Here is an 8,342-nt window from a genome sequence, read left to right as displayed (position 1 = left end):
TAAAACTATTGATGGGTACAAAGAGCGGTATAAATTGATAACTTAGTTTGCAAAAATGAATTTACAAAAAATTATAATAAATGGGTTATAAATGCGTAATTGGGTTATCCAATTCATTTTTTGACTTACCCATTTATACTCATCTAATTAAATGGGTATAAATGGGTTGACTCAGTTATACCTATTACCCATTTTACCCAACCCAAACCCGCCCAAGTCACCCATTTTTACACCTCTAGTTTCAACCAACCCCGCCATCGTTTCATCCATAATCTCATCACCCTTCGTTGCATTCCCAATACCACCACCACCGTCACCCTGCAAAATTCTGCTACGTATTCTCTAGCATTTGCTAGCCTGAACCTCCTTGAAGGTGGTGTTAGGGTCATTCCACCGAAGATTATTCTGATTGCAGCACTGGCAACAGCGACAGAGTATGGCATGGTGTGCGGTTGGCGACGGGACGAAATGAAAAAGGGCGATAAACTGGACGCTTATATGAGCTCTATTTGTTTGATGTCTTCGGTAGGAGATTCTTGAGTATTATAGCATATTTTTTTAAAAGATTTAAAGATTTTATGTTTTATTTTTTGTGTTTTCTTGGACTTTGCAGATATACTTCTTCCACCAAGGAAGAAGATCTTTGGTAGAGCCAATTTTTAACGCGGCTACTTTCATAGTTGCAAAAGACATTTCTCAGCTGTACCGTATCCCTTTGGGATTTTGGTTATACAGGATATTTTGGCGTCTTAAACGAGGATGGGTGAGAAAAAAATTGTAAATTTACAATGTAAATCAAATTTTATTTCTATTCTTCTTTTTATCCATTATTGTTTTAATCTTTTATAGTTTGTTGTATGCTGTTTGGGTCTGGAAAATCGGTTCCATTTGCTTAGAGTTATCAACGATGTGGTGTGCTATGATTCGACCATAGCATGGCTTCACTGGATATCAAAGCAATATGAATCAACCCCGGAAAAGGATATAAAGGAGGAGGTAGACAAAACCGACGAACAAACCCGAATGCTCAAGGACACGATTAAAGGCCTGCAACTAAGAATGGGAAACCTAGAAAAACGCATGGTATTCTCCCAAAATCTCTGCTTTCTTTTTTCTTTTTCTTTCATAAAGGTTCTTTTTCTTTTTTCATATAAAGGTGTGCTGGGGGCCACTTCATGTTTTGCTTTGATACACAGCTTGTTTGTCAAATCTTTGATATTTGATAGTTCAATTCGATATGTAATTTGAGTTGCATTTCTTTGACAAGTTGTCATCTGTGTTTTGTGCTTTTCTTCTGTTTTGTCTGTACTTATGTACAAACAACTATCTATCATTTTGGTTATGAAAACTCTTGTGAAAAGTTGGAGATTGAGATGTCCAAATTTGCTTTCTTAAATGTGGCTTTATTTGGTGTTAAATTATAAAGTCTTAATAGGTAGCATAATGGGTTAAATTATACCGGTGATGCATAATGTGTTAAATTATATTTGGTGTTAAATTATTACCAGGTGATGCATAATGGGTAGCCGGATCTTTTCTCAATACTTAATGCTGGTTGTCTTACTGACTCGTAGACAGGTGATACCGGTGAGCAAAGAGACAAAGTGACCGGTGATCAAGATGAGCAAGGTGACAAAGTGACCGGTGATGAATCATTTGGGGGGAAGTAGTAGTAGCGGTATAGGTAAAGACAGTTTTGACTATAGGATATCATGGTTTTGACTGTATCACCCTGACCCAAGTAGTAGTATAAGCATATACAGATACTAGTTGCATTAGTTTATTGCAAAAGTGGAGGGCCGAGCTCTGGTACGAAGTCGCTTATTAAACCTACTGGTGAAAGCGCTGCAAAGATGAAATCGACAAAAATTAATTTGAGAGTCTTTTGACACTTTTTATTTCTAAAAAATGTCTTTCATTTTTTTACTTTTTTTTTTGGATAGTACAAGGCTGAATAACGTGTAGTTGGTAAATAATAATAACTTGGAAAAAGATGTGAATTTTTTAAAATATTTTTAAAACAAGTTGTTCATTGACTTCTTGATTTTATATCAAACTGTCTAGCCGTCTAGCCTTAAAACTTAAAATGAAAAGCGCAATCTGGACGGAAGAACACGGTATGCATGAGATAGAAATTGGTCCGAACTGCCCTTGTTTTCACCTTTAAAAACAACAAAATCGGACTTTTTTAATATAATAATAAGTGTATATAACATAAGATTAGAGTCTAGAGATGAATTTCAAAGTTTCACATGGATGATATGTTTTCTGATTCTAGATGCTGAGGTATGAAATTTTATCACCGTCCATATTAATTACTATTTACTAGGCAAGTTTAATAGTTTATTTCTCACAATTAAAATACTCTTAACTGAACAAATATGGGCCCCACAATCTTGAAGTATAATTATAAATTCCACATTCTTCTTCAGGGCATTCCCACTAGTGAAAACTCAACTATTAAATTTGTCAAATAATTGGTCTGGACTGTAATAAAATTTCTCAGTTGAAGGTTGTTGAGGGTGGGGATAAGTATGACCGAATTAATATTCCTTAGATTTTGAATTATCAATTTTAAAATTAAATAATTAAAATTAACGCCTCAAGTTGGACCAAGCATTAAGTGAAGAAGCTTCAAACAAAGATTATAAAAGACGAGGAGGTATTAATCGCGCGTTGCACGATGTGGATAAAATTGTGAATGTCCAACTTACTATAATAAGCTGGAAGACCAGACCTATATTGCAAAGACGTTACTATGCAGTTACGGAAAAATAGATAAATTTTTTGAACTGCATTTAATAAGGCTGAAAAACACTACAATAAGACCCCCCCACAAAGGAGACAAGCACTGCGGATGGTATCAGCTTGAAAAGGTACAAATGAGGGTTCTTTCCTGATGAATACTATTTTTAAGTCCAATTCGTAGCACATACATAGAGATAATGGGATGTATTTCCCCTCTTTTATTTTCGCTCTTTTTTTCATAAGCCACGTAATCGATAGAAAAGGCAAAAAATTCTAAGTTTCTGTTCCAATTTCTTGAAATGGGTTTCCATAACTGTTGATAGCGTCTAATTTGTTAGGGAAACATGTGCATGCTCAGTGGAGGTGGCAAATCAACCCACTTAACTAAATTTATCCATACCCGCCCATGAATAGATGGGTATGAGTATCTTAAATTTTTGTATATGGATATAAATGGGTTACCCAATAATATCCATTTAATAAATGGGTATTATTGGGTAACCCATCAAACCCAATTAACCTATTTAAAATTCTCTTCCCCTAAATCTCTTCTTTTCACCCACCCATTTTTTTTTCAAATTTTTCATTTTGTCATTATGTTAACTACTTTTGTTTCATTATTATTATTATTTGTTGGTTTTATTTTATTATTTTGTTTCCTCTTAGTTTGTTAACTTGCTCATTTTTCGACATTACCAACTTATGATAAATTTGAGCTTTTTTTCTTATCTTTCTAAAATGAAATTTTAAATTTATATATGAAAAAATTTTAGGGGTTAAAAATTTTTGGATTAAATTTTTATATTAACTTTTATAGTACTTAATTCAAAATTTTATATTCTTATTATTCAATTATTAAATAATATGTAATTTTGTGAAAATAGAGTATAAATGAAAAAAATTTGGTAATTAGGCTTATTGAACATTATAAGTAAATATTTAAAACTAATGATGGGTACAAAGAGCGGTATAAATTGATAACTTAGTTTGCAAAAATGAATTTAAATGAATTTACAAAAAATTAAAATAAATGGGTAATTGGGTTACCCAATTCATTTTTTGACTTACCCATTTATACTCATCTAATTAAATGGGTATAAATGGATTGACTCACTTATACCCATTACCCATTTTACCCAATCCAAACCCGTCAAAGTCACCCATTTTGACACCTCTAGTTTCAACCAACCCCGCCATCGTTTCATCCATAATCTCATCACCTTTCGTTGCATTCCCAATACCACCACCACCGTCACCCTGCAAAATTCTGCTATGTATTCCCAAGCATTTGCTAGCCTGAACCTCCCTGAAGGTGGTGCTAGGGTCATTCCACCGAAGATTATTCTGATTGCAGCACTGGCAACAGCGACAGGGTATGGCATGGTGTGCGGTTGGCGATGCGACGAAATGAAAAAGGGCGATAAACTGGAGCTTATATGAGCTCTATTTGTTTGATGTCTTCGGTAGGAGATTCTTGAGTATTATAGCATATTTTTTTTAAAGATTTAAAGATTTTATGTTTTATTTTTTGTGTTTTCCTGAACTTTGCAGATATACTTCTTCCACCAAGGAAGAAGATCTTTGGCAGAGCCAATTTTTAACGTGGCTACTTTCATAGTTGCAAAAGACATTTCTCAGTTGTACCGTATCCCTTTGGGATTTTGGTTATACAGGATATTTTTGCGTCTTAAACGAGGATGTGTGAGAAAAAAAATGTAAATTTACAATGTAAATCAAATTTTATTTTTATTCTTCTTTTTATCCATTATTGTTTTAATCTTTTACAGTTTGTTGTATGCTGTTTGGGCCTGGAAAATCGGTTCCATTTGCTTAGAGTTATCAACGATGTGGTGTGCTATGAATCGACCATAGCATGGCTTCACTGGATATCAAAGCAACATGAATCAACCCCGGAAAAGGATATAAAGAAGGATGTAGACAAAACCGACGAAAAAACCCGAATGCTCAAGGACACGAAAACCGACGAACAAACCCGAATGCTCAAGGACACGATTAAAGGCCTGCAACTAAGAATGGGAAACCTAGAAAAACGCATGGTATTCTCCCAAAATCTCTGTTTTCTTTTTTCTTTTTCTATCATAAAGGTTCTTTTTCTTCTTTCATATAAAGGTGTGCTGGGGGCCACTTCATGTTTTGCTTTGATACACAGCTTGTTTGTCAAATCTTTGATATTTGATAGTTCAATTCGATATGTAATTTGAGTTGCATTTCTTTGACAAGTTGTCATCGGTGTTTTGTGCTTTTCTTCTGCTTCGTCTGTACTTATTTACAAATAACTATCTATCATTTTGGTTATGAAAACTCTTGTGAAAAGTTGGAGATTGAGATGTCCAAATTTGCTCTTCTTAAATGTGGCTTTATTTGGTGTTAAATTATAAAGTCTTAATGGGTAGCATAATGGGTTAAATTATATAGGTGATGCATAATGGGTGAAATTATATTTGGTGTTAAATTATTACCAGGTGATGCATAATGGGTAGCCGGATCTTTTCTCAATACTTAATACTGGTTGTATTACTGACTCGTAGACAGGTGATACCGGTGAGCAAAGAGACAAAGTGACCGGTGATCAAGATGAGCATGGTGACAAAGTGACCGGTGATGAAGCAACTGAGGGGAAGTAGTAGTAGCGGTATAGGTAAAGACAGTTTTGACTATAGGATACCATGGTTTTGACTGTAGCACCTTGACCCAAGTAGTAGTATAAGTATATACAGATACTAGTTGCGTTAGTTTATTGCAAAAGTGGAGGGTCGAGCTCTGGTACGAAGTCGCTTATTAAACCTACTGGTGAAAACGCTGCAAAGATGAAATCGACAAAAATTAATTTGAGAGTCTTTTGACACTTTTTATTTCTAAAAAATGTCTTTCATTTTTTCACTTTTTTTTTTTGGATAGTACAAGGCTGAATAACGTGTAGTTGGTAAATAATAATAACTTGGAAAAAGATGTGAATTTTTTAAAATATTTTTAAAACAAGTTGTTCATTGACTTCTTGATTTGATATCAAACTGTCTAGCCGTCTAGCCTTAAAACTTACAATGAAAAGTGCAATCTGGACAGAAGAACACGGGATGCATGAGACAGAAATTGGTCTGAACTGCCCTTGTTTGCACCTTTAGAAATAGCAAAACCGGCCTTTTTTAATATAATAATAAGTGTATATAACATAAGATTAGAGCCTAGAGATGAATTTCAAAGTTTCACATAGATGATATGTTTTCTGATTCTAGATGCTGAGGTAAGGAATTTTATCACCGTCCATATTAATTACTATTTACTAGGCAAGTTTAATAGTTTATTTCTCACAATTAAAATACTCTTAACTGAACAAATATGGACCCCACAATCTTAAAGTATAATTATGAATTCCACATTCTTCTTCAGGGCATTCCCACTAGTGAAAACTCAACTATTAAATTTGTCAAATAATTGGTCTAGACTGTAATAAAATTTCTCAGCTGAAGGTTGTTGAGGGTGGGGATAAGTATGACCGAATTAATATTCCTTAGATTTTGAATTATCAATTTTAAAATTAAATAATTAAAATTAACGCCTCAAGTTGGACCAAGCATTAAGTGAAGAAGCTTCAAACAAGGATTATAAAAGACGAGGAGGTATTAATCGCGCGTTGCACGGTGGGGATAAAATTGTGAATGTCCAACTTACTATAATAAGCTGGAAGACCAGACCTATATTGCAAGGACGTTACTATGCAGTTACGGAAAAATAGATAAATTTTTTGAACTGCATTTAATAAGGTTGAAAAACACTACAATAAGACCTCCCCACAAAGGAGACAAGCACTGCGAATGGTATTAGTTTGAAAAGGTATAAATAAGGGTTCTTTCCTGATGAATACTATTTTTAAGTCCAATTCGTAGCACATACATAGAGATAATGGGATGTATTTCCCCTCTTTTAGTTTCCCTCTTTTTTTCATAAGCCACGTAATCGATAGAAAGGGCAGACAATTCTAAGTTTCTGTTCCAATTTCTTGAAACGGGTTTCCATAGCTGTTGATAGCGTCTAATTTGTTAGGGAAACATGTGCATGCTCACTTAAATATAACATTATTAAAAGTTTGGTAAAGTTAAGTTAAAATCTTGAATTTAGTCTAATGAGAGGTTCTTTTCAATAGATTCATTTGGTTTGTTATAGCTATATTTTAGATTGATCAAATTTAGTATTGGTGAGAGGGTACGTGAAATTTCGAGGCACATATTTACGTGCATAATATTGAAGGCTCATGCACTATACTAACTTGCAAGGGATTGGAACTAGGGATGGCAATGGGGCGGGGGTGGGGGGGGGATCCTTCCCCTGTCCCCTGCCCCATCCCCGCCTCGAATTCCCCCGTCCCGCCCTCATCCCGCCCCGCATCCCCTGTGGGGGCACCAGCGGGATTAAAAATATTTATTATATAATTTATTATAATTAAATTTGAACAAATAATCAAGTACTAAAATATCAATATATCACCAAATTATTATTCATCGTAACTTTACAATTGAAACTCATAAAAATAATTAAACAAAAGTTATTTGAATACAATATAATATGATAAAAAAGTATAACTAAAATAATAAAATTTGCACTTTTGACACAAATACAGGGTTCGTTTGGATTAGTTGTTTTTGGGGTTGTTTTTCAAAAACTATATGAAAAACTTTTACTGTGATGTTTTATGAATTATTTTTAGATGTATTTTTAAAACATATTTTGGATTATTTTTATAATTTATAATTTTTATATTTTTATAACACTATACATTTATACATTTATAAATAAATATATTTATATATTTATATAAAAATACATAAATGTATTATATTATATATATAAAAATATAAATATATTTATATTAAAATACATAAATGTATTATATTATATATAATACATAATATAAACATATTTATAAATGTATAAATGTATATTATTATAAATGTATAAATTATAAATGAATATTATTTAAATGTATAAATGTATAAATTATAATTTTTTATATTTTTATATTTATATACATTTATGCGTTTATAATACATTTATAAATATTTATAAATAAATATTTTTATATAAAAATATATAAATGTATTATATTATATATAATACATAATATAAATATATTTATCAATGTATATTATTATAAATGTATAAATTATAAATGAATATTATATAAATGAATATTATAATTTATAATTTTTATATTTTATATTTATATAAATTTATATTTTATATTTATATACATTTATGCATTTATAATACATTTATAAATAAATATATAAATGTATTATATTATAAATAATACATAATATAAATATATTTATAAATGTATAAATGTTTATTATTATAAATGTGTATAAATTATAAATGAATATTATATAAATGTATAAATTAATATATTATAAATATATATTAATATTATATATAAATGTATTAATATAATAAATATAAATGTATAATAAATATTATGTATATTAATATAAATGTATAAATATATATATATTATGTGTAAATGTACATTTATATAAATGTATAATATATATAATATATATTATGTATATATTAAATAT

This window comes from Coffea eugenioides, chromosome 7, assembly GCF_003713205.1.
Source record: "Coffea eugenioides isolate CCC68of chromosome 7, Ceug_1.0, whole genome shotgun sequence".
Classification (NCBI taxonomy): Eukaryota; Viridiplantae; Streptophyta; class Magnoliopsida; order Gentianales; family Rubiaceae; genus Coffea; species Coffea eugenioides.
The sequence above is the reverse complement of the archived record's forward strand: the minus strand, read 5'-3'. Positions refer to the sequence as shown.